The sequence below is a fragment of the Schistocerca serialis genome, chromosome 4 (assembly GCF_023864345.2).
Source record: "Schistocerca serialis cubense isolate TAMUIC-IGC-003099 chromosome 4, iqSchSeri2.2, whole genome shotgun sequence".
Taxonomy (NCBI): Eukaryota; Metazoa; Arthropoda; class Insecta; order Orthoptera; family Acrididae; genus Schistocerca; species Schistocerca serialis.
Window position 1 is genome coordinate 673295119 of NC_064641.1, and position 27818 is coordinate 673322936.

Genomic DNA, 27818 nt, shown 5'->3' on the forward strand with positions numbered 1-27818 from the left:
AACTTTGTGGTTAGGTACTGTAGATGTTGAGTAGTAAATTATCATAGCAGTATGTGGAGGTTTGGCTGCACACTATTAATGAGCTTATCAAAAGTTAAACAATAGTGCACTGGCCATATAACTGTGTATTATAAAGGGGGTTGTGAAGAGTGAAATTAAAGTACTGTGAAATGCAACTGTGCACCTGTGGGCTACAATATTTACAGTAGTCAGTGTCAGAATCCACAACCCATTTTTCAGCCAGTACAGCAATGCAGTACGTCAACACCGAGAGCATCAAACAAAGAGATAAAAAAAAGCAGGGCAAACCATCACAACTTCCTGAATTTTCACATTTCCATTTGTTGTTTCTGCTATCTTTCAATACATTTTCATTTCTCCATTTCCCTTTTTAATTCTGAAGGTGGTAGTTTATTATTTACAAAAGCTCTTGATGTGTTACTCCTGTATTTACATCACTATTTTTTCTTCTTTAACCAGAATATTTTATGTGATTAACACCGCTCAATTTTTTCGTATATTTTTACTTTTCTTGTAAATCATTTGTACTGATGAAAATGGCTCTTCATGTGTTCTTTGCAAACAGAAATAACAGCACCTAGGCTGTCAAACAAATAATCTGCTGACTTTCATCATCTTTTATCAGAAGCTTTGATCAACATAACTTGATTAAATGATGCAAATTCCTCTAAATCTGTAACTTGAACTCAGCAAAATTTTTAAAGTACTGTTTTACTACTTTTTCTCTTTCTTGCACTTTTTATGTATGAGATTGATTAATGATGGTATTATTCTAAGCATTTAATATCAGTTTCAGTTAATCCAAAGTGATCTCTAAAAGTAAAAGAATGAATTCTTAAGTATTGAACCGCATCAATTTTAGTCAAACATAAACATTAACTATACAAAGAGAGTGATGCAGAATTAACTTGAAACGACAGTTACATATATAATTCAGTGTGTTAGATAGATAAAACATGTTTTGCCTTGTTTCACAAAACTTTATTATTTTTGTACATCTTGGCTTTTCTGTGGCAAATGAAATGCAGAAAACTATACTGAGACAGACTACTGTGCTACTGTTCCCCTGTATCCTAGATGGAAAAAACAAAATCTGCATCAGATCATATGAATTTAGGAAATCTACCAACATCCTTTTTCTTGCACTTTCACATACAGAATGAATATTGAAGTCACCACATATAATTAATGTCTGGTGCTTCCTATAAAGTGAATCAAGAACCCTCTGTGTCTTGAGTAGAAATGCTCTGAAATCAGAGTTAGGGGACGTATACACAACAAAAATTAGAAGTTTAGTATCATTAAATTCAACTTCCCCTGCACAAGTTTTAAATATCTGTTCAGCGCAGTGCCTTGATAAGTCTATGGGCTCAAACGGACAAATACTGTTTCTTACATACATGGCCACTCTGTCACCTCACAAGGAACTCCTTGATAGACAGCCAGCTAATCTGTATACTGGTAAAGGAAGTCTCTGAATTGTCAAATTATTTAACTGGTGCTCCAGTATACCAAAAATTTCAGTCAGCATCTATAAACAATTCACTAATTTTATTTCTAATACCTCCTATATTCTGATGAAATATACTAATTCCTTCTCTGCTTGGAAACATGACATTCTCTGAAGGTGATTCCTTAGTTAGAGGGACTTCCTTTAAGCAGGTATACCTATCAACTGACTTCAATCTAGAAAAAGGTGCAGCTCTAGCAGCAACAACTACAGGAATTTTTGCATGAGTGATCCCCCCCCCCTTCCCTACACTGTCACCTACAAGCTTTGCCACCCTCCCCTTCCCATACCTATTAAAGTGCAGGCCATGGGTAGTGAAACCCGGTCTACTGACAGACTCAAGTGGCACCACCACAATGTGGCCCATATACTCTGCCATCAGTGCCCTCTCCAGCTCCACATTCACACCTAACAGCCACATTAACATGAGGCCGATCATGATGCTGAAACAGTTGCATGAAATGCACACTAGTGCCACCAGTTTCATTAGCTATCTTTAGCAGGTCACCACCTACATCATATTCCCCGTCCCTATCGAGACTATTCCCCTCTCCACCCACTATCACTACCTGATCCTCCTTCGCAAAATTCCTACATAACTTCCCTCTGCTGTCAGTCACCTGAGTCAACCCTGGACTAGCCTTCACAATGCCAGTGACCTGGTACTCACTCCCCAACACGTCCTGCAACTACTGGCTCACACGTCTACCGTGTGAAGGACCTAGCTGCAAAACCTTCTTTCTCTTAGACTTTGCAACTGACTTAGGCCTCCTAACTGCTGAGGACTGCTGCATGTTTCCTACACCTACAGCTACAAGAGGCTCCTCTCCACTCACCTCTGACAGTTGGTCAAACCTATTGCGCATACGCAAAGTACAACCGTCTGAATACCTCCTCATCCTAGCTGCCTTCTTGCCAACTGTCAGTTCCCACTCCCCAGCATCCTTCATCCTCCTCAAACTGTCTAGTTCCTCCTTTGCATACCGTAACTGCACCTGAAGGACATGGATTGTACACTCCTGTTCCCCTAACAACTTATTTCTACTAAAGATTCTGCACTCCCAGGAGAGGATTTCACTAGAATGCCCACTTGCTTCTCCACTGCATTCCCCCTAGTGAAAATACTTTGAACAAATCCCACACTGTAACTCACTACTGACAAACCTACAACAGAGCCCACACTTCTCACTCATAGTAAAATTTTACAGTTACTAAAAAAAACTACATGTCTACATTACCTAAGTTCAGTTACACCAGTAGAACTATTTATAGAACTAACAGTAGCAGTCTCTAAATTCACTCTCTACTAAGATAGCAACCACTTTTATTAAACTAATAAACCACAACTAATAGCAACACCAACAAAACTTCACAAAATGTATTAGCTGAAACCAAAAATTCAAGTGGCCATTGGAACACTCAACCAAGTTAAGACAGAGAATGAAAATTTTACTCAAATATTTCATTAGAAACAATAAGAAACATCAGCTGAAAACTAAAGCAATGAATTTTCTTAATGACTTCAATGCACAGAAAACTCTAAAAACCACAGGAAGCGAATGTTTCCAAAAGTTTATTAAATTGTTATTTCACCACAAACAGCATGTAACATCATTGAAAACTATTAAATTTAGTAACTGTATAACAGCGCACAAACAACTTTGTCAGTAGGAGCTGACATTTTGTGTCACTATAATATCAACATTTTCTTGAGTATGGCACATACACATATTGGTTCTGAAACTAGTAAAGGATTTTTGGCAAAGTGATCAACACTCATGCCTTACATCACAAGTCACTATACAAGTAGTTATTCTCACAGTTCTGCTACACTGAGTATATGGGGATAGAGATGGATTCAAACAACTTAATTTCTCACACTCCAGACTGCTCACCTGATGTGGGTGAAGCTTTGGAGTGTGCATACTGTGACTTGCAAGACAAGCTAGCATCCCCAAAGTGTGACAAAACAAACATTTTTGTGGAGAATAAAGTGTTACTTTCCAAATTATGTGCAGTGACTATTGAATTAGACTATTCCAGCTGAACTAGGAGACTTAATAAAGGATTCTCCTACTCCCCAGATTGTGTTGACTGCTCAAACAACTCAGCCTGGGCCTGTTAATGAGCAATCATTGCCTCCTATCACTGTGGTGTACAACAAATGATGCCACATTCAGATTCTAGATACTCCTGTATCTTTCAACACTCATTGACTGGTGCCTCACAAGTATGCAGCAGCCAAGGAAGTGATTGGCAAGGACACTTTGAAAATCCTGCAGAACTGGAAACCCACTACTTTGTCATTAGATTGGATAAAGCACTTCAGTGTATCAGAGAATGGTACTACTACCCAGTGAAATGACAGCAGCCATTGCCAGTCTGCATGTGGGCTTGTTGAGTGGTGCAGTACAAGTATCAAGAGCTGTGCTCTTCTGGGGAAAGTGGAGGAAGGGGGGGGGGGAGGGGGGGGGGAATCAGTCACCAAAATTCCTCAGTGAACTTAAAAACAATCACCAAGAGAGAGTAGTGTTGATATCTTCATCTTTGTTGATCTGTGTTCAGTTTATCTTTGTTCTTTCAAGTGGTCAGTAGTTTTTGTATTATGCTCTATTTTATGTTTCTTGATGGTGTGCGCAAAAAATTACTTTTGCTCTACTGCATCACATATACCTAATTTGTATTGTCGGTCAACATTCCCACAGACCAGTTTCATATTACGAAACGGGTTTACAACTCAAAACCTAGGTTGTACAATAATAAAAAAGTTTTGTCAAACAAAGTAAAAAAAGTGTTTTGGTTAGTTAATATGTGGAATAAAAATAAATACAAGAAACTAATTTCCATGATTCTGAAAGGCATGATGTCAGTAACTATGTGGTTTACCAAATTATGCAATAAATTACAGAGAACTATCCAAGTTACAATATTACTTTTCTATATTGCTTGACAATTAGCTTTGAGCCTAAGCTCATTATTAAATCAGCCTAGAAAAAAACATAAACCAATAGTAAGCACTCTGTACATCACAAAACAGTGCCACAGTACAAAGATAACTGATAACAATTGCTACTCACCACTATGCTATGCAATAACACCCATTACGACAGCCCCATGCCTGTTCATTCCAGTTAGATACATCTTGAAAATTAGTGCAGGGCTGAACTTCATTCATATAACTGAGACATTGCAATGTAGAAGCTATTAGGAAGACTAGGATAGGAGGTGATCATTGGAACTGTGCTGTCTAGCAACAAATTTATTTTACATGTTTTATTCCTTCTCTCTTTTCAGCTTCTTGTAAAGTTATTAACTGCACATCTGGTAACAAGCATTACAGACTACATATTTTAAATACAACATAAATCTTTACAAGGAGATATTTAAGTTACATTTGTAATGGAAACAAGAAGGTGCGTACACATTATCATGTCCAGGCCATACTCGGTGCACTGATGAAATAAATTGGATACTAGTAATGTGAAAACGAGTTTTCTAAACACCAACAAATATATCTATAAACAATTTTTTATAGATAACTTAGTACGATATGGCAAGAAAAGATTTTTGAAGATTATTGAAACCACACAAAACAGATAGCAAACAATTACATAAAATCAGCCATAAAACAGTGGTAAAACCACATCATCTGGTATAAACCATTACACACCATCAGAAATAAAAGACAGCTGTGTACAAAATGGCAAGGTAAGAGAGTTCAACATGAATAAAATCACACAGTCCAATATAAAACAGTTGCCATTGCACCATGGCACTGCTTTTGTAATGTACAAAGTAATTACTAACTGATTTCTGTTTTTCTAGGATGATCTGATAATGGGCTTAGGCTGGGAACTAGTCATCAAGTAATAAAGAAAATTAAAATTGCCACTTCAGTTCTCTGCAATTTATTGCATAATTTGTAAATAATGAAAGTTAATAATGATTTTTGATTGTATGTTTCCATTGATTTGAAATTACAGGAAAACTGTTTAATGATCTGAACTGATACACTCAAGAAAACTTTCTTCTTATGAAAAACAAGAGACAAAATTCAAAGATTTTTTTTCATTACATTACATTACACTAAGGGGAGATTCTATAAGTCTGTCAAGCAGGGAGGGGGCTAATTGGGGGGGGGGGGGGGGGTTGTAGAGGGGGTTTGGGAGAATGGAATATGGTTTAACAAAAGGAGAGTTGGGGTCCTCTACCAACAAATTGGTAAAATTTGGTGTTGCTTAAAGTACTTTTTGGAAACTGTTTTGGAGTTAAGGTTAAAAAGTGTGTATTAATAAATAATAAAACACCTATTTTCAGTTAAATGATATTTATTGGTTTAGGTAGTAAGCTATTTGAAGTTCACAATCTTTTGTTAAAATGTGATTGGAATACATTGCAACCTATATTGCTACAAAATTATTTAAAAAAATGATTGAATCTGTTGGAGTAGTATATTCACTGATTTCTGAAGTCATTTTATCCACTGTAATATGGTACTACATGGGGAGCTATAGCCCCCATAGCCACCCCCCCCCCTTGCCACCACCCCTGATTACACTAATACTATGACATTTTGTAATGATGTGGATCGTGTCAGTTTAACATATTTTGTTCACACATTTTTTCTTACAGTTACTACTTCATATCTAGAAATTCATCTATTGAGTACAAAGAATTGTCATTCAGATATTGTTTTAGTTTGTTTTTAAATGTTGATTAGCTATCTGTCAGACTTTTAATGCTGTTTGGCAAGTGACTAAAGATTTTTGTGGTAGCACAATGAAAGGAAGAAAGTCCAATCAACTCTGTTTAGATAAAACTAAAAAAATACTTGTTAACACGTACAATATTGTAGAACTAGGTCATCTGTACACAGTGATGAGCCATTCCAGCACATTCCATAAATATTTTTGAAGCTCTCCTCTTTGGAAATTGGTGGACATTCGTCCCATTTCCAATAAATGATCCTCTCATGGGGAGTTTGCAAGGAATGTCACAGTTGCATAGTCTTAAATAGCTACTTTTTTATTTATGTTACTAACCATTTGAAAAAATTGATATTTATTTAGTAAAACATCTTAAGAACAACAATGTACTCTGATACAATATAAAAATTTTTTATTAACAATATTCTTTAACACTTTGTAATCTTCATAAGATTGTACTATGTTGTCTTTTTTGAAAGTCCTAAACTTCTCAATTAGACTGGAAATAATTATTTCCTGTTGGCCACTGAAGAGTGTTGTTAAAAAACTCTTGATACTCTAATGGAATGTACTTCATTATTTTATTAAGATCTTGCAGCTTCTTGGTATTTATAGGAATCTTATTGTTTTTTGCCATAGCTCTGGGATAATCAGGTACTTGTTTTCCTTTAAAAAGCCTGTATGTATTGTGAAGCAGTCCATCTATCCATTCCAAACAAACAGCATACCCTGGATTCTGGTGTTTATAGATCAAATGCCGAAATCTAGCGAGTGAAAATCTTTCCTCTGCTTCACAATTTACACCAAATGAAGATTTTTTTAAGTGGCGTGGCCACCATCCCTTGAAGTTAAGTCTTGACTTGAAGCGAATTCAGTGTTTTTTCTTGAATGAAATATCATTTCAATGTACTGTTTAGCAGAGTAGATTCTATCCTGTTGTCATACGACTCTTGATTCTGGCAGAATCTCTATCACATGGGAGGAAGGAGTGACCTCAAACAGAAAAATAATGAAGAATTATTGGAAATTTCCCAGTCATTGTGAGATACATCAGGTACCGTACAACAGTGTTTTTATTTTGCCTGCCACACGAATCTTTAAACACATGTAGTTCTTTCACTAAGTCAGATAGTCCACTTATGTAGTCAATGAGAAATGTGCACACTTCATTGGGACCTCAGTTACCTTGTCCTTTGTGGTAGCAGTAAAACTGTGCTGTATTGTCTTTCAGGTTATGGATTCCAAATACAAAAAGCCACAATTTTCATAAGTAGAACATTTTCTGTACAGGAAGACAAGGAAGGGGAACATTTTGCATATAATCAAACACCAGGCCGACTACATTGTTCCTTTCAGCACACAGTTTTATCACCTCTTGCTATTTTTTTATAAAACTTAGATGCTCGTCACTTGTGAACCATCAATTCTGCAACAGCCACTCATTTCGCAAATTCATTCAGGAATGGAGATTTAATTTTGGCTAGAAGCTCCTCACAGGCAGAACTACATCTACTTGTGGGCAACCGAATCTATAATGAAAATTTTCATTGAAGTGTTTGAGATAATATTCATACTTCACTATCAATTATGGGTTTTTATCACAAAAAAAATCGTGCATCTTTTTCACATTTAAGTTAGAATCCAAATATACAATACTTTTGCCACTGTAGTGTGTCTGGTGGGTTGGGAGAGATCAAATATGAGCATCAATCTTAGCAAGGACATCAGATCCAACTGCATTTCCCCTGTTAATATGCTTTCCTCTACAGTCATCTGGAGACTGGCCATTAACAGCAGTGATGTTAAACGTACAACAGCCTTATCAGTCAGAGCACGCAAACTGCAAAATGCTTTGTGACATACCTGTATCCTTTCGGTCTGTTTCAGAACAAAGAATCTGTATGTACCATTTTCTACAAATGTTGGAGTTTCTTTTCTGTTCCTTCTCCTTAGTACAGGTGAACTATCTATCAGTTCCATTAAATGCAGACCTTTCTCCCTCTTAGTTTTACCATCATACAATCTCCTAATTATTTCCATTTGATCCTCATCTTTGAAATGTTCAAAACACATTTTGGAATAACTGCACTAAAACAGAATTTTGGAGCAAAATTACAGTATATTTCACTTGAATATTTAGCAGTGAAATGAAGACAAATATCACATGGAAACATTTATATAAAACTTACTTGCATGGCAGACCAGACCGTTTTTGTGGGAGTTGGGTTATTTGTGGGAAGAGACCAAACTGCGAGGTCATCGGTCTCGTCGGATCAGGGAAGGACGGAGAAAGAAGTCAGCCGTGCCCTTTCAGAGGAACCATCCTGGCATTTACCTGGAGCAATTTAGGGAAATCACAGAAAACCTAAATCAGAATGGCCGGACACGGGACTGAACCGTCGTCCTCCCGAATGCGAGTCCAGTGTGCTAACCACTGCGCCACCTCGCTTGGTGAGACCGTTTTTGTGGCACAACTAATCCTTTAAAGGTCTTAGAGATCTAGCTCTCTTGTCTCTTTCTTTGACATAGTCTTTTACATTTCTTACACCTTTTCTTCTACCATGCACTTTTTCAATTTCAGAGTCACTTTCACTCATTATGCTACGAGGCTACAAACACCAACTTACATAAACACACTGACAATAATGTGGGACAGTAAAACAGAAACAATGTGTTTAAATGCCACGTAGTAGCATTGTTGTAACATTCTTCACCTGACATCTGGTGATGCTGCTTACACTAGTGAGTGGAAAACAAAAGAATGGCCGGACATTCTTCTCTATTCCACTAATTACAAACTTTAAAAGGCTGAATTTTCCGTATTTTTAATTGTTTTTTCTTCCCATTTCCACTCACTGATGAGTGGACAGTTCCAAAATTAAATGTATAGCTCAGATTATTTTCTAAAAAAAGAAGACTTTTTTTCTTTTTCCAATCAGTGATTCATCACCCCTTTCTGTGTCAAAGTCAGATTTAACCCAGATTAGTGAAGATCATCCTTTCTTCTAGTGCTGGAGCTATGCACTTCACTATTATTTTTGAATTGGCATGGCCTGTTAATAACAAATTTCATAAGTGAATACACATATTGCGAAGGTAATATGAATATTCTGAGTTCCTTAAAGAAAAGTCTGCAAGGTAATCTTGGGTGGGCTTCAGCTAATATTCTGATTATACACTTTTGTTCAATGAATACTTTTTCCTTAATGATGAATTTACCCCAAAATATGATGACACATGAAAGCAGTGAATGAAAATATGCATATCAGGCTGATTTACTGATATTTTTATCACCAAAATTTGCAATAACCCTAATAGCATAACTGAATGTAACATGAATGTGTTTCTTCCAGTTCAATTTCCCATCAACGCACACACCTAGAAAATTTGAATATTCTGCCTTAGCAATAGACTTCCGTTCAAAGTCTATATTTATCAATGATTTTATGCCATTTGTTGTATAGAATTTTATGTGCTGTGTCTTCTCAGAATTTAGTGAGAGTCTATTTGCAGTATAAACCAGTCTAAATTCAGTTCTAATGCTGTAACAAATGGAGGAGAGAAAGCAGAGAACAATATACTAATGCAAATATACTATCCAGTGTATCAGAATAACATTAATCAAAAACCTGATTTCATCTGTGCAGGCATGGACCCAGCATTTCCTCTCTACAGTTTAGAGCCCATTGAGAACCGCCTTGACGCAAGTGATGCTAGCTTTGTACAGGTGATACACACCAATGGTGGACTTCTGGGATGGAAAGATCCTATGGGCACAGCTGACTTTTACCCAAATGGTGGAACATTCCAGCCTGGCTGTGGCATTGATATTGGATGTTAGTTATTTATGAAATTATGCACTTTTAACTTTTATTCAAAAGTAGAGAGAGTTGTATTGCTATGCAAACATCTATGCTATACTATGCAACTGAAGACCTATAACTTTTACAGTTCTGTTAACCAAATGTGTAAAAATCCTTTGTGAAATATGGTACTCTTTCTCAAACTTAAATATTGTAGGCAAAATGAATCCTCATACATTTAAAACTAAAGAAAATATTTAGTACAGTATATTACAAGTTTAGGTATTTCTGTTAATTAAAAATATACCATAAGGATAAAGACTAAGCTTTTATTTTTTCAGATGTTAAGTTTCTGTAGTGTTTGATGATGCATCTAGATAATAGTTGTCTTTTCCTTTAAAAAAAAAAAATCATTATTGAAAGCTGTTTGCTCATGTGGCACATAATTCCAAATGGTAGCTTTATAATCACATTTTTTCTCAGTGGTTACAGTAAAGTTATGCATTTTTTTATTCCACAAATTCACAGATACCTGTAGTCATGCTCGGTCATTTTACTATTTTGCTGAATCCATAACGACAGAGATAGGTTTTACGGCACACCAATGTGGCAGCTGGAATGACTACATGAGTGGAAATTGTGCTGGGAATCCAACAGCTCTCATGGGAGAGACTACCCCAACCAGGTACAATACATTCATAATGTGTAATGTGATTTAGTAACTGATGTAGTTTAGGAGCACCTGAGTAATCTAGACCAAAAAATAATGGATAATTACATACAACAATAATTGTCCTTATATTCATTCAAACATACTTAGATACAATGTGTGTTCCCGTTCTGTTAGGACTGTGGCTATGAAAAATAAAAGTCATAGCTTATGTTCACAAAATCACTGTACTTGTTAAAAATAGTCTCCCACTGAATCAATGCATAGCTGAAATAATTTTGAAGGTGTTTTGAAACAGTCACTGCAGTCCTTTTTTGGAATTACATTTAGTACTGCAGTACAGTTTTTTGGGGATGTTCTCAAATGCATTATAACGCCATACTTTCATTGCCAACTTCAATTAGGGGAACAATCAGAAGTTAGGTGGGACCAAATCTGGCAAATATGGTAGGTGATCAAGGATTGTGATCTGTTTTCTGCCCAAAAACTTGTGCACAATCTCCACTTTGTGGTCTGGTGCATTGTCATGGTGGAGCAATCAGAAACCTCCCTCTTGATATTTGGGTCAAATCCAATGAATTGTTCCGAGTGAGGTGGCAAAGTGCCTAGCACACTGGACTCGCATTCAGGAGGACGATGGTTCAATCCCGCTTCTGGCCATCCTGATTTAGGTTTTCTGTAATCTCCCTAAATTGCTCCAGGCAAATGCCGGGATGTTTATTTGAAAGGGCATGGCTGACTTCCGTCCCCATCCTTCCCTAATCCGATGAGACCAATGACCTCACTGTCCGGTCTCCTCCCCAAAACAACCAAACCGCAATGAACTGTCACAAACACAAAACTTGATCATTGTCTCCGTGCTCCACTGCCATTTTCTGATGATGTCAGGCACACATTGTTACAATCGTTGCCAGGATGTCTGCTGTAGTGACGATCATGCTTTGTCCTTCTGTACAGTTGTTGCTCAAACTTCAAGGACTGTAAACCCAAAACCTGCCATGCAATAACATTACAATTTGGAATTTCACATAAGCAGTCCTAATGGAACTGGAACACAATGTGTACATCATGCTCTCAAGGGAGTGAAAACATGTTTAAATATCCCGACTACTCATTATTTATGCATTGGGAGTTACCAAAAGAAATTCAGGAACAATCTGTCATTCTAAGATCACACACACACACACACACACACACACACACACACACACACACACACACACACACACAGGGTGCCCCAGGAGGAATTATTAGTATTCAGGGATAAACTGCAGAATGGTAATTAGAACATTTAATGTACGTTGTGTAGTGAACTAAAAATTCTCATTTCTGGCCTGACGTGACATACAGATTACTTATGAGATCACCCCACCCTCGAAGCTGGTAATTAAGTAACTACAATGATCATATAGTGAAATCAAACAGCAAAGGTTTATGAGAGTAAGGGATTGATATGCAAATGGAACAGATTAATTAGAGGTTTAACACATGAAACGTTTGCTCTTATTGCAGTGCCTTTTACACACATTACAAATCTAAGGGTCAGTTTGAGTAAACATGAACACAACTCAATTATTAATGGGAAGGAGGATGGAATGAATCATCTCACCATTCTTCATAGTCATTGTCATGTGGTGATGTCGGCAGCAGACAGTGAGTCAGTACGGCACATCACCTCATTACTGTGCCGAAGTGGCTCGGCAGCTGCCATTAGTGTCTTGGAGCTTTGTTGTGAGGCTCCAGAACAGTCTCCATGTTGAATGCTCATAGTAGGTTGTGTAGCTGAAGTAGCATTACCACAGTGTTGGAAGACAGATTGAAATGCTTAGTTTAGTGCTTCGTTCCCAAGCACCATAAGGATTTGTCCACTTACCACAGACAGCTCCAGGATAAGTCACAAAGTGGGGATGAACATTCAGATGGGAGTAAAGATTAAGTAGGCAATGTGTGGAAGAGCCTCCATGTCCTCTTTATTTCATGCTATCTCACCAACTGTTCCATCCTGACTGTCCTCAATGAATTCTTCTTCCCCTTGGCATTATCCATTTGTGGACTAAACTTATAATACCACCAAATGACTGATGACTGTTTTGTGACCAATGCAGAGTGGAAATTTTCTGTCTTGTGTGGGCAGGTGTGTAACTTGGGAACTGGCATTTTCCTCACATATTCAGTGCCGAGACTGTTCCCAGTGTTGGTCGCAATCAATCCAACAGATTGTTCTGATGTTTCCTGCATGCCTTAGTTGCTGTGAAAACAGCAACTTCACATTTCTTGATAATGGTAGTCTCTGCATGAGGCCTGGGCAAGTTTATGCTTTGTCTAAGAACCTGCTGGAATTTATGTTTTATAAGTACCTTGTTACTGACTGGCAGACAAAATAAAGGCTTGATTTTTCTTCCACAGTTCCATAGTTTCACCTGCCTCCCTCTGTGCATTCTTGGCAGTTTTGTGTCTACACTTTGTCTCTGTGCCTGTAGGGGTCTATAAATTATTGACATGTTTCTCGCTTTTTTAAGGTAGGTTAAAATTGCTGCAGCCAGCTAGGAGTTTCACACGCCTCCACATGTCCATTCTTGACACTTGTGTGTATATGCTCTGTCTCAGACTGCAGGGGCTCATGAATTTTTGGCAAGTTTCTCACTGTCTACCAGGCCCTTGCATGGTGTCTATTCTCAAATGAACCAAGAGTCTTTTTCTTAAAGTCTACCCATTTCATGGGTGCAGAATGCCCTCATGTCCACATCTCCTGTGGTCACTTTACGAGGTTCAGCTTTCTTCTCCTACATGGCAGCTGACACTGGGAGGTATTGAAAGTGTCTGCCAGCAGAGCTACACCATAGACCCTTGGTATGACTCTTAAGCTTTTGATATGGAAGGTTGAGAGTCTTGGCAACCAACAAGTATTTAAGAAGAAATTAAAAGAATTTCTGAATGACAACTCCTTCTACTCCATAGAGGAATTTTTAGATATAAATTAAGAAAAAAAAAAAAAAAAAAAAGAAAGAAAGAAAAGAAAAACAAAAAACACAAAAAAATAAAGTTTTTATATTAACTTAAGTATGTTGTTAAATTAACCTAATTATGTCATGTATTGGAAAATTCGACTCGTTCCACATCATTACGAAATATCGTATTCATGATCCATGGAACTAGTATTAATCTAATCTAATCTAATCTAATCTAATCTAATCTGTTCTATATGTGTTCACTTGTCTCTTCACACACACACACTTTAAAAAGGAAAAGAAAATTCTTCACTTCCTAGTAATTACACAGACACTACACTCACTAGTGTGGGGCTTTGTGGTGAGCTTACATTTTAAGTTGTGCCGTAGTGTGTCAAACCCAGTTGACTATTATACAAATGTTACCCATAATAAATGAAACAAGACATGTAAAAATAAACAAAGATCAGAACAAGTGAACAGTGCAGGAGGAACACATATCACATTGAACGGGGTAATGACATCACAGATGCACATAAGACACACAAAATAACCATGGAACAGAGATGTGCAAAAATAAAAATAAACTATACACCCTAATACTGTTAACGTGGAGATATGTCACAAATTTAAATAATAAATACATTCAAGGCACACAGAATTAGGATGTGTCCAACTAAAATAAATCTTACCCTGTAATGATGTTCATCAATGAGTTACATGGGACATACACCAGCATGATAGACACAAGAGACACACAAGTTATGATGTGTGAAACAAATAAAACATGTTAAACACAAATGAACCTTACACAACAAAAAAGTTTATCAATGAGTTCTATGTCACAAATGCCAATATGAGAACCACATAAGACACTTAAAAGTAATACATGTAACACAAAAATTGACCTTACACAGTAATAATGTTCATCAATGAGTTCTGTAAAATGGATACAAAATGGTTGTCAGTTCAAATACTTGCTCACACAATAAATATTGATGACATTAGAGATGGGCAAACTGAGCCACGTAACTGTTTTGAAACAATGAAACAACACAATGTAATGATTAGATAGGCAGTTTTGAAACAGTGAAATAGTTTTTGTTTTGTAAGCATATAGACCTACATATTATATCTTCTTGAATGTCTACTGTATAAATATTTCCATATAATCACAAATGAGGTGTGAGAGTGCCATTCATATCGCAGACAGAATGAAACTTTCACTTAGGTGTCTTGGCAGTTTCGTATTTCCTGCAGTAAATGCTTTCGTGTAGTGTGACTTTCGTACTTTTCAATTGGCTGAGGACAGAGTTTGTATGTTTGACATAACAGATTTCGCCAAACTCGTTCTCCTGTATTGTAGCTTCTAATTTTGAGAGGTTTTATGAGTGAAAATCTGTATGTGCTCTTCAAAAGGCATGTCATGAGATATAATTTATTGAGATAGCTTTCTAGTAAGCAAGGCACAGAATTAACATTTATGAGTGTGCCACTCACACTTTTCTTATAGTTAAATTTTCCATTGTTTGCCACACAGAGCAGGCCTGTAAAGTGACTGATGCACAAAGATAAATAAATTACCATAACAGGCTGGAGCATATAACGCATTGGTCAAGTATGGCAGTTTTTCGTCAAACATTCACAAGTCAGCTGGATACAGCTCATAATATGTACACTTGATAGAACTGGAAAACATGTTAAAACATTTCAAGGTAACTGAAGTGCAGAGATTGGTATGCTTCCTTGAAGTATAAAATCCACTTAAGCAACCATACATCACTTAAGCCAACCATACATCAAAACACCCCCTACTCACGTCTGCCACATAAAAGTGACCGCACATACCCTGTGAGCAGTGAAGAATTATGCTGTTGATATGTGTGCATGCGCATGCATATGTACGTGTGATAGAGATTTTTGGGGTCAGTGTTTCATTTTATATCTCTTGTAGACATGGGAAAAAGATAGCTAAAGCAGCCTCACTCTTTCTCTCTCTTATACAAACGCTTGCAATCATGTTCTCCAGGAATATATCAAACTCTCAGAGTGCATAAGAAGGGTGCTGTTGTAATAAGTGTTTATTTCTGCTTCCCTATACGTTTTGTTTGATATAATATCTTATGAAATATATGAATTATTGATGAAATGCCATAAAATGTTCGATGCTAGCAAACTACATTTTTTTGGCACTGGCAATGGAATGCTTCGGCAGTCACCACTGCTTGCAGCATGTGGATTGTCTATACTTTGCATCAACCCTCCTACAGCTTGGTCAAAATCTTGTCAAATGCTGTCACTTGCTAGAGTTGAATGTCCCCACCACAATTGGTTTGGCTGGTGGTGGATTGTCTGTAGAACACTGAGTGGGTTTCTGTCACATTAAATAGCACTTGTTAATTGTGGCATCTTTTGTTTCTTTTAATCCTTGCCCAGTTTTTGGAAATGTATGCTCCCTGAAGCGAGGATCCACAACCAATTGCTTTATCTGCAAACGTTTAAATGAGGTGGGTACAGATTCCATCCTCAAGTTTAGCAATTACTGTATTAATGGCTTTATTGCTGTAATCTGAGTTTTTCAGTCTCAGACAATGGCTTTGTAAACCTTTACTTAATAAGACAACGTTTGACAAGTTTACATTTCTTTTGCTGCTAATTTCTGTTGTGACTTGATCAAAAGGAGATACTATTTCACAAGATTTGGCAATAACTGACCGGGCTTCATTGGACAGTTTTTTTTTTAATTCACACTGAGGAGGGCAAGGGTGCAAAGACTCTTTGATTTTCAAAAGCCTGTCAAACATTTCATACATGAAATTCCCTCTCGTAGGACAGTCTCGTTTCAGCGTTAAAATAGGGAAGCCCATTTGCTTCTGAATATTGCATAATTTCTGAAATGCTAGAAGGCTTCTTTTGAAAAATTTCACTATTGACTTCACTTTTCCCTTGTTTCTGTAACTGGTTCAAGGCTTACTTGCACAACTAAATTCGTGCATGTGCAAAACAAGGTACATGCCACCATTTGCGCATCATCACTGCCTTCACCACATTTGGTGTATTATCTGTAGTGCAATCTATAATTTTATTGGTAATACCCCAAGTTGAAGTCACATTTTGTAACTCACTGGAAATGTTTTCAGCTGTACGCTTGTTATGGAATTTAAAAATGAAACGAACAGTCATTGCAATATAATTCTTGTTTTTCACAGATGTCCATCCATCATTCGTAGTGCAAATGTAGGATGGAGCTTGCATTGCAGATCTTACTCGCATGAGTGTGTTATCGAATACTTGACAGAGTAAACTCTTGGAGTTTCATTTAATAAATAAGTCGTTTTTCTAAACTGTACACTCTCAACTATATTAAATGGAGAATATTCTTTAACAACAAGTCTTAAAATCTATTCATCTATTTTGGCTCATTTGGATGAAGACATTGGCTGGTCTTGGTGCAAATCCAGTAATTTTTGTTTGTCTACCACACCTACCCAGAACTGAACTGGCAGATTCCTGAACAGTTGCTGCAGAAATTTATCTGGCTTCATCACTGCCCAGATTCATAAAAACTGGTTTCAAACAAGTTTCACTTAAATTAACCGTTGGATGCTTATGCCATAAATGTCTGTTTAAGCAAGAGGTTGAACTACTTTTAAAAGACAACAACACCAAGCACAAGTTACACTTAATTTTGTCAGGATTCATCTTCATAAAATAATTTCACATCATGTTTCATAACGCCAAAGCTGAAGACAGAAGAACCACCATGAACGGAACTGGAGGTGGGAGCAAACTGCAGAAACAATGTATATGCTACTGGGATTCCTACATTCCATTAGCACGGGTAATATACCTATCCTGCTAATTTCGATGCACACAAAAGGGATCATTGTGGAGACTAGGCCCATTGACTATAGACTCACAAATAGCTCCACTTAATTCGAGTAAATAACAAAATATAACAGACAAAATTTTTGTTCCTCAAGGTGTTTCAGATCATTACTATAAATTCACCATGCTTCCCAGCCCTTCCCATTCACCATTTCACCATCAGTGATACATCAAGCTCAAGCAGATTGCTTCCAATTATATGTACATCCAATTAATGTATATGTCTAAAAACTGCCACTCTGTGGCTTTTTTCATTCAAAATGTTGTATGCTTACTTGCATTTTTAATTATTACTGTACATGAACAGAGAAGCATATGTTATAAAAGGTGTGTAATTTAACTGAATGGCTTTCACTCATTTGTTATTTTGAATGTGAATATTGTGCATAATTTTACTGTTTGGATAGCGTTTATAAAGCAGATATTACGCTATTTTGGAAAAGGGTAGTCACCAGAAATGAAGCTTTATTTTTGGAAATCTCAAGCTTCATGCTGTTGTTTGTCAAAAATATTTTGACACTCTTGAAAGTGTTTCAGTATCTGTGCCAAGCTCGAATCTCATCCAACAATGAGTGAAATGAAACATCACTGTTTCGATACAGTTAGTCTGTTCCAAACACAAGTGTACTGAAACAGCATTATTTTGAAACAACGATACAGTTTCTGTGTCTGGCTTGAGATCATATCTGGTCCCATTATCTGAGACAGGACGGAATGAAACATGACTGTTTCGAAACGATGAACCATAGCCTTTTCAAAACACTGAAACAGTTCCACGTATTGATACACTGTATCAAAACATAGAAACAGTGGCCAAGTCTAGATGACATACATTGTTGGAACACCACTAGCCATCAGGATAGGATGGGATGGGTAACATCTTAATATTTTTTCCAGCAGTGCACCACAGACCTCAGTGAGTTTGGTTCCCACCATACAGCACATACAGAAATGAGATTAGAGCCATCCTATCATGGAACCTACAATCATTATGAATAAAGTATGTATAATTGACTTTTGGGGGCCTTCCTCTTATTCACCAGGTTTTGTAGTATCTGCTGTGCAAGTTACATGAACAGACTCAAATCTCAACAATAAAAAATAACTAAATAAAAAAATTAATAAAAAAATAAAAATTAAGCATGTATGTATACTCAATCAATCTTAACTTAATCTTAGTTTATAACATACAAAATAATTCTAACATGCCTCAATCCACATTCTATGCACTACTTTGCAAATGTAAAATGTCTTCACTGCTGACTGTAAGGTACTTTTGGCAAATCTCTGCAACAGAAATCTTGTCAAATGGGGTGCATGTGTATTTCTCACCATCCATGCAAGCATCAATCAATTTGACACATTGTATGTCAATATGATATAACATGTACACACCATATTACAATTAAGGAAATGCAGCAACAAAAAACAGTAACATACAATGAAATGGTAATGTACTAGCATGAGCTGCATTATAATCCTGTGCCACAGGAAGTCTTATGCTATCAAAGACAGGTGGCTCCTATCATCCTTAATGACTGATAGTCAGACACACAAACATGGTGCATGTAGTAGCAGTGAGTGTGCTATCCGTATATAGAATGGGGAAAACACACGATCTATCTGAGTTTGACTGAGAGTAGATCATGATGGTCCAGAAGCTCGGCATGAGCATTTCAGAAACTGCACAACTTGTCAGGTATTCATGGAGTGCTGTGGTGAGAGTCTTCTACTTGTAGTGAAACCAAGGTGAAATCTTGTGGTTTTCCACCCCTCATTACAGATGTCGATCATTGTAGGCTGGGCAGACTGGTAAAACAGGACAGGCGGTAAACAGTGGCAGAACAAACATTAGACTTTAACTCTGGGCAGAGTATGAGTGTATCTAAACACACAGTGCCTGAACACTCCTATGATGGGCCTCCAATGTTGACACCATGTCTGCCCACAGTAACTGAGGGGTCAGCGCAACAGGATATCAATCGTAAGGGATCGATTCCTAGCTGGGTTGAAGATTTTCTCCGCTCAGGTACTGGGTGTTGTTTTCTCCTAATCATCATCATTTCATCCCCATCACGCCCAAGTTGCTGAAGTGGCGTCAGATTGGAAGACTTGCACCTGGCAAACGGTCTAGCCGACGGGAGGCCCCAGTCACACGACATTTATTTGACATGATGACATCAGCAGCTACGACTGAAATGGGCGTGCAACCATCGGCACTGGACACCGTTGCAGTGATAGATTGTTGCATGATCTGATGAATCTCAATACCTTCTTAATCATGCTGATGGAAGGGTACGAATCCATTGTCTTCCGTGGAAGCAGCTTCTTGACACCTGTACTGCGGGATGGAGACAAGCTGGCACTGGCTGCATTATGTTCTGAGGAACACTCACTTGGATGCCCATGGGTCCAGTGGAGCTTGTGCAAGGCACCATGATCACCGAGGAGTATTGTACACTGGTTGCAGACCACGTACACCCCTGGAGACCAACTTGTTTCCTGACAACAGTGTCATTTTTAAACAAGATAATGTGCCACGTCACAAGGCCAAGGGTGTAATGGAGTGGTTCGAGGAACCAAGGAACACAGTGGCAAGTACCAACTGAAGTGTTAGCCCTCCTTCCCCTCCCCCTTCAGTACCACATACTGCAGAACATGGCTTCATTGAATTTCCTCTCTGTCTCTGGTAGGTGCTGGACTCAGGTTTTATGTCCGTCAAAAACCATTATCCTAAAGATGACTCCCAGCTGGTGCATGTATCACTTCATGGGATCAGACTGAGGGTTTCTCATCGAGGAAAAGGTCACTTTGATCCCATCCTTTTCCAATCCTGCCTTCCACTATGTGGATGTGAAAATCATAGAGTGATATGAGAGGGTTCTCTTGGGCTTACCACATATGTGCACATAATTTTCCATCAAAATTTTTAATGAGCCTTTCATTGCTTGTTTTGTGATGTAAGGTCTGATGTGCTTAGTAAATACAGCCACGACAACAAAAATAAATTGCTGCCCTGAACTGCCCCCTTGACAGAGAACCATACTGATCAACACACACCAAGTCATTTGGCACATCTGGTGTAATTGCATGCATTTCGCCTCATACAGCATGTTCAGGTGTTTTACTTGCTGGCACATATAGCATTTCCTATCACCACAACTTTCCATCTTTAGTATGGCATATTCCCATTCCTTGGTGACTGTCACGCACAACTTTGTCACTCTGCAGTGACCAAGATGCTGATGCAAGCGCTTGATTGAATCCTCCAAAAGTGCATCAGGGAGCCAAATTTTCAACCTTCATTCTTTCACGAGCCACCAGAAACATACACACCACTCATACATGCACAATAGAGCAGTATTCCTTGTTTGTGCATCCGTTACACCAAAGCTGACTACAGAAATTTCTTTACACTCCAGACTTCATGCTGCTGGTCTCTTACTGTGGCTAAATCCCTCCTGTATTGTCAGATGCATGCTTGGTCCCATTGTTCCAACATTGCCATTATTACCTCATTAATGTCTCTGCCAGCACATTAGTCACTGTTATCCTGTGATGACCAGTTGGTAAATTTGTTATATTTACCATGGCAAAAAGATTATTTCCAGATTATATTCCTGAATTGCCATGGTCTACCCCACTACCCTGTTACTTGTGTATCTGATGATTCTTAGGAGTGTTGAAAGCATAGTGGTTTGTGTATAACCAAGTTTTCCACCCAAGCAGGTATCTACTGAACTGTTTTGATGCATAGACAGTCACCAGCATTTCTAGTTCGGTATTGAAATACTGTGTCATTGCATCCAGTAGTTTCTGGTTATACATAGCCAAAATGTGTATGTTCCTATCCCTGCTGACCTGTTCTAGACATCCCCCACTGCCTTCCATACTTGCCTCTGTGATGAGTTAGAAAGGTTCTGAAAAATCAGGATATGCAAGACAAATACTGTGATGGAACACAATCTTAAGTTTCTTGAACGCATTTTCCTCCTCCTTTCTGCAGCTCTGCTTCTTACCCCTCTCCAGCAGTGTGTATAGAGACTCAATGTCTGCATGAAGTTGACTATGCACTCCCTGTAAAATAATATCAGGCACAAGAACTGTCTTAACTCTCATACATGGGATGGTCACTTCATTTTCATGGTCTCTATCAGTTTGCACTTTTGTGGATGGATAGCATGCAGTGAGATCTCACACATGAGATATACCACTCCATTTGCACACAAGTTCACTTTGTCAGGCCTGAGCATCATGCCAGATTGTCGGAGTGACACCAGCAGCTGATTTATGCGGCCCATGTGTTCATTGTGCTGCACAAGCCCTTGTGTCCACCTATTTTCTGCCCTCATTGTATTAGCAAGTGCAATCCTTTGTACCTCCTGCTCTTCAGTGTCATCCAAAGACATTAAGATATCAAAAAACTGTTCTGCCAATAGTGCCCCAATGAATGCATGTTGTACATGAGTGGGAAAATGCTCAACCATTCCTCATCTGTCACTCTGTCATACAAGTATGCCACAAGAATGACAAAGTGAGCAGCATATGTTTTCATGGATTGACTTGACTGAGGTGTATACTGTTCCCAACATGTACTCATCTTTTCACTTCCCTGTGCGACCAGATTCTAGTATGTCACCAGAAACATGGTGCATAAATCCTTGTAACTACTGTTTTCACAAATAGTCACATCAAACCTCACAGTTTCCTCCTGGCCAAGCATCCGCCGTGCAGCAAGTAAATCATTGTATTTTGCCACTCCTTTCATTCACTGATACACATCTAAATTCTTTAGGCATGTCTTCAGGGAGAAGGGAGGGGGGGGGGGGATATTGCAAATTCGCTGAAAATTTGGTGACATGACCCACATTACCAGGACATTTCCTTGTCATATTGTAGAGACTTCTTGCAAGAGGACTGACATTATATTTGTGTCTCCTTAGACGATTTACTTTCCTCATCTTGACAGAGAAGTTTGTCATCTTCATGTTAGCCAGCATTTCAACCTTCATTTTGCATTCTTTTCTTACCTTGCCCAGGCTGTTGGTGACTTTTGCCAATGTCTTTCTGGTCCCGGTTCCCAGTTTGCAGCTGTCTATAGTAATTTGCCCATCAATGTTCTGACTGAAAAGTTTTAGTTTGGTTTCCAGTCTTCCAAGTTTTGTTTGATTCTTCTCCATTATGGTGGTTAATTGAGATGTGTGGTTTTACAATATTATGAGAACTTGGCCCAGTGGACTCAGATTTTGACTATCCCCCAAAGATGTGCCTTGTATTTCCTTGGTCACCCTCAAACTTTTCTTAAGTGGCCTGTCGATTTCTAGCAGAATCAGAATTTGTGTACTTTGCACAGACGTGCCTGGTGATTCCTCACTCTCCCCCAAACTCTCCTCAGTTGGCCTGTCTGTTTCCATAGTTACCCGTCTACCAGACCTCAATTGCATAGAAAACATCCATTCTTGTTACTTTTGTTATATGCTCTGTCTCAGTGCCTGCAGGTGTTCCCAGAATGAACTGAGACAGAGAATATGATGCTGATGTCAATGCTGGTAGCAGCAAGTATAACAATGAAAATGTGAAACAGAATATTCACAACAACCAACTACATGTTCTAAAACTGCTTCATAAAATACAGGGGAGCCTGTGTGAACTGAAACTAAATACACTAACTACAGCTATGTCCACTGCTTGCTGCTCATTTGCAACACACTTAGCACACACAGACACACTGTCTTTGTGCCTGACATCCCACACAATGGTCATGGGAAGAGCCTCTATGTCCTCTTCCTTCTGTGCTGTCTCTTGACTTCTCCTAACTCTCAATAGCTCACAGACTCATCAGATTTTTCCTCCTCTCAGTATTGTCAATGGCATACCAAATTTGGTATGCCACTCTATGACTGATCATTGTTTTGTGACCTTGCCTCCCAGTATAGGGTGGAAATCTTCTGTCTTGCGTGAGCAGGTGTGTGGCTCAGGAACTGGTATTTTCTTCTTGTGTTCACTGTTAGGACTGTTCCCGGTGCTGACTGCAATCAATTCAGCACATTGTTCCTACGTTTTTGCATGTTTCTTAACTGCTGTGAATTGTGCTTTGTCTAAGAATCCGCTGGCATTTGAGATTTATAAGTAACCGCCTTGTTGTATGGCAAACATTTTTTTAAGCAGACTGATTCTTCTTACAAATTTACATAGATTCACCTACCTCCCTTTGTGGATCATTTGCACTTTTGGGTCTATGCTCTGTCTCTGTACTTGCAGGAGTCCTTGAATTATTGGTGCATTTTCCCCTTTTTAAGGCAGGCAAAATGTGCTGCAGCCAACAAAGAGTTTCCCACACCTCCAAGTAACCACTGTTGATTCTTTTGTTTCTACACTCCATTTCAGCGTCGCAGGGGTCCATGAATAATCTGCAATTTTCCAGATTTTTAAGGCAGGTCTATACTGCTGCAGCAATCCAGGAGTTTCACATGCCTCCATGGGTGCATTCTTCATATCTTTGTATAAACACTCTGTCTCAGTGGCTGCAAGGGTCTATGAATCATTGGCAAGTTTCTCAATGTCTTCCAGGCCCTTCTCAGTGTATCTAGTCTTGAGCAAGCTGACGGCATCCACAAGGCTACCTCCTGTGTGGGTGCAGAATGGTCATGTATCCACATCTCCAGCAGTCACTATATAAGGTCCGACATTCCCCTCCTACTGGGCTGCTGGTGCTGGGCCGCTGGTGCTGCGAGGCATCAAAACTGTCTGCCAGTGGAGGTATTTCAATTGTTATTTATTTTCTTTGTTATTCAATACATTGTGTGGTTTACACGTGTACAGCAGTTATTAAACAATACAATACTTGTTTACTAAATGTCAATGGAAAAACAGACATCATCCAATGCCATAAACAAAAATCAAAAATCAAATGACTGTGCTGCTATGATCAATCCACAATTAGGATAAGTGCCACTAGCTCAAAAACAAATGTACCTTAAATGTGTTGTATCCTGGAAACAATGTGGAACTGGGCATTTGTTTATATGATGTGTTTGCATCAAATGAACATTCTTGTCATATCCCTGAATGTTGATCATTCCCCCTGGAACACCTTATTCAGTTTGTTTCATAATTCATGTTACAAACTTTGAGAGGTTGTAGAAGGGACTTAGTAGATCATGTTTTACATAGGAATCCATGTTCTGAAACGTCATTCAATGATGTTACAGAGCTCCAAAGTTATAGACACTGGCGCCTGTAATTATGTATATACAGGGTGATTTTGTGATGATGTTACAAACTTTCTAAGGTTATGGAGAAGGATAAATGTATCAATTTGAGGTAAGGGTAACCCGTACTGGAAATGAATGAGTCAAAACTTAAAAGCAAAAACCGTTCTGATATGTCTGACAGTGGGATACATGTACTGTTGCTGTTGTTGCTAAGATGGTAGGGTAAGCAAATCTCAGAGGTGGTAGTATAGACCAAAACAAGAAAAAATTCTAGTAAAAATGGGCTCTAAAATGGATGCAGTAAGAGCTACGAGCACTTGTTAAATAGAGGAGATGTGTTTCACACAATAAACTGATTTTATGTTGGATATGTGATTGCTAATGCTGTAGGGTAGACGTATCCAATCAACATATAGGAATACGTCATGATGGCTTATGACAGGAAAATTCACCAATACTATGTAGTTAGTATAAAGTGTGCATTGAAATTGTCAGCACTGATGTCAATATGTTCAGATTGTTTTTATGGTATGAATTGTACATCACTAATGAAATGGTGGTGTGTTATGGCAAGGGTAGCAGCAGCATAGGCTGAGTAATGGAAATGACTGGGAGCTGTTAGTTAGTTAGTTTATTAGTTTCATGCTCCATGGACCAGTCTGCATAATAACTATAATGAAGTGGAACGATTCATTTTAAATTCACATTTCAAATTAATTTGCACGTACTGTTATAAGCTGAACATTAATAATTAAAAAAAAAAGGTATACAGGTGTGAATTAGTAGTTCCAACCCACCACCTTTAACACATTACAGTAACAGAAATTCTTCTACGGAATGGAAGGATTTGTCAAGAAGAAACTTTCTCAGTTTGCTTTCAAACTTTACTTTCCTGTCTGTCAGACATTTTGTGTCACTGGGTAAGTGTGATCAAAATTTTTTGTTGCAGCATTTTTCATCCTTTCTTGTGCTAAAGATAACCTTAATGCAGAATAATGAACGTCATTTTCTCCTTCTGGTGTTGTAATTATGTACATAATTGTTCCTTTTAAACTATAGTGGGTTATTTCCAAAAAAGAATCATGAGGGAATAAATATCCTGTGAAGCAGTAGGCTGAGTGCACAACTCCTTAAACATATGTCTACAAAATGATTGTATGTGAACACCACATATTAGTCTTATAGCACATTTTTGCATAAAGCAAACTTTCTTTCTTAAAAATGGGTTACTGAGAACATTATTCCATACATTATTATTGAAAGAAAATATGCAAAAATATAACTTACTTATTTGTCACTTCCCAAGATTTGTATTGATGCTAAATGCAAATGTGGTGCAGTACATCTAAATGTGCAAAACTGAATATGCTGTGTTGTTTTAAAATTGAAGGTGATACTATTTACAGACAATAAGTCAACAATACTTTTAAGAATTTTATTTGCCATTTCTTGTGTTTCTGTACATGCACTTGCACTGATTATAAAGAACTAATTCTGCTTGTTGTATACTGGACAGAAGTTCATTTAGATATATGAGGAACAATAGTGGACCTAAATTGAGCCTTGAGGAACACCATACGTGATTTCTCCCCAGTCAGAATTATGTCCCTGGCCCATATTCGTTGAGTTACAAAGTACAACTTTCTGCATTCATTTGGTTAGATATGACATTATCTATTGGTTGTCTACTCCATCAATCCCATAAAACTTCAAATTTATCTCACAGAATAATGGGATTTACACAGTCAGATTCCTTAGACAGTTCACAGAAAATACCAGCCTTCACTATTTTATTACCTACTGCTTGTAAAATTTGGTGAGTGAACATGTAACTGGCATTATCAGTAGAGCAACTCTTCTGAAGTCCAAACTGTGATTTGCTGAGGATATTATTGTTTTGACAAGGTGAGATATTAGTCTAGATTACATCACCTTCTCACAGGTCAGTGGTTATCTCTCTTATCACTTTTCATAAACAGGGGTTTAATAAGGCATTTTTCAGTCTTTCTGAAAACATGCCTTGAGTTAGTGATACATATATGTGGACAAATCTTTGGTACTCTGCTGGAAACACCATCAAAACCAGATGAGTTTTTATTTTTGAAAGAATGTGTAACTTTCTTAATTTCAGTAGAAGCTGGTGATACATTCATATGATTGAATTGTTTGAGAGATACATTTCCAACTTATGCCTGTGAGTTTTCTCAAGAGCTTTTTGTCCCTATGCATTGCGTTGTATTTAAGAAATGAGTATTAAATACATTTGCTAACTTTAACTCGTAATTAATAGCCCTTCCATTCAATTCAAAAGTGATGTTATCCTGCTCTATGGCCGGTTGCCCTGTCTCCGTTTCGCTGTATTCTACATAGCCTTAAATCTGTTGTTAGAATTACTGATTTCTAACATGATGAAATAAGCCAACTGCACTTTACTGTGTCTTCTGAAGTATTTTGTGGGACTCTTCTGTTCTTCTGACTTTCAAAACAGATTGCCTGATTCCTGATTCTAACCCACAAAACCACAGGAATGTTGCTTTGCATGACCATGCCCCCCCCCCCCCCCCAATCGCAGTATATTATCTGCAAGAAACTCATCAGCCTATTTTTACCTCTCCTATTCAGGGGTGTAAGCCATGTCTAGTATATCCTCATCTCTCAATTGTAGCAGCCAGCAGCTGGCACTGCACTCACATGAGATATTCATTTTAGTCAGCAGCAGCCCTCTCAATGCAGTGTTCACACACCTCACAGCAGTGTTGACCCAGGGCCTATTCATGGCACTGCAGAACACAAAACTTGCATTTTTGTGTGCAGTTCCTATGCCTATTTCATCCTGGTCACTGCTAATGCTGTAATTACTGTTCTTAGCCAGGCTGTTCTGTGCTCTACCTACTACAATAATCCTATCCTCTTTGCCAAAATGTTTGCAGAAATTCACTATGTTCTCTGTCACCTTGGCTACACAATACTTGCAATGTGGTACCCCATTCCTAATTTGTCCTGTACCATCTGACCATACCCCTCCCATTGCATCTACCTAGCAGCAAGGATCTTTTCT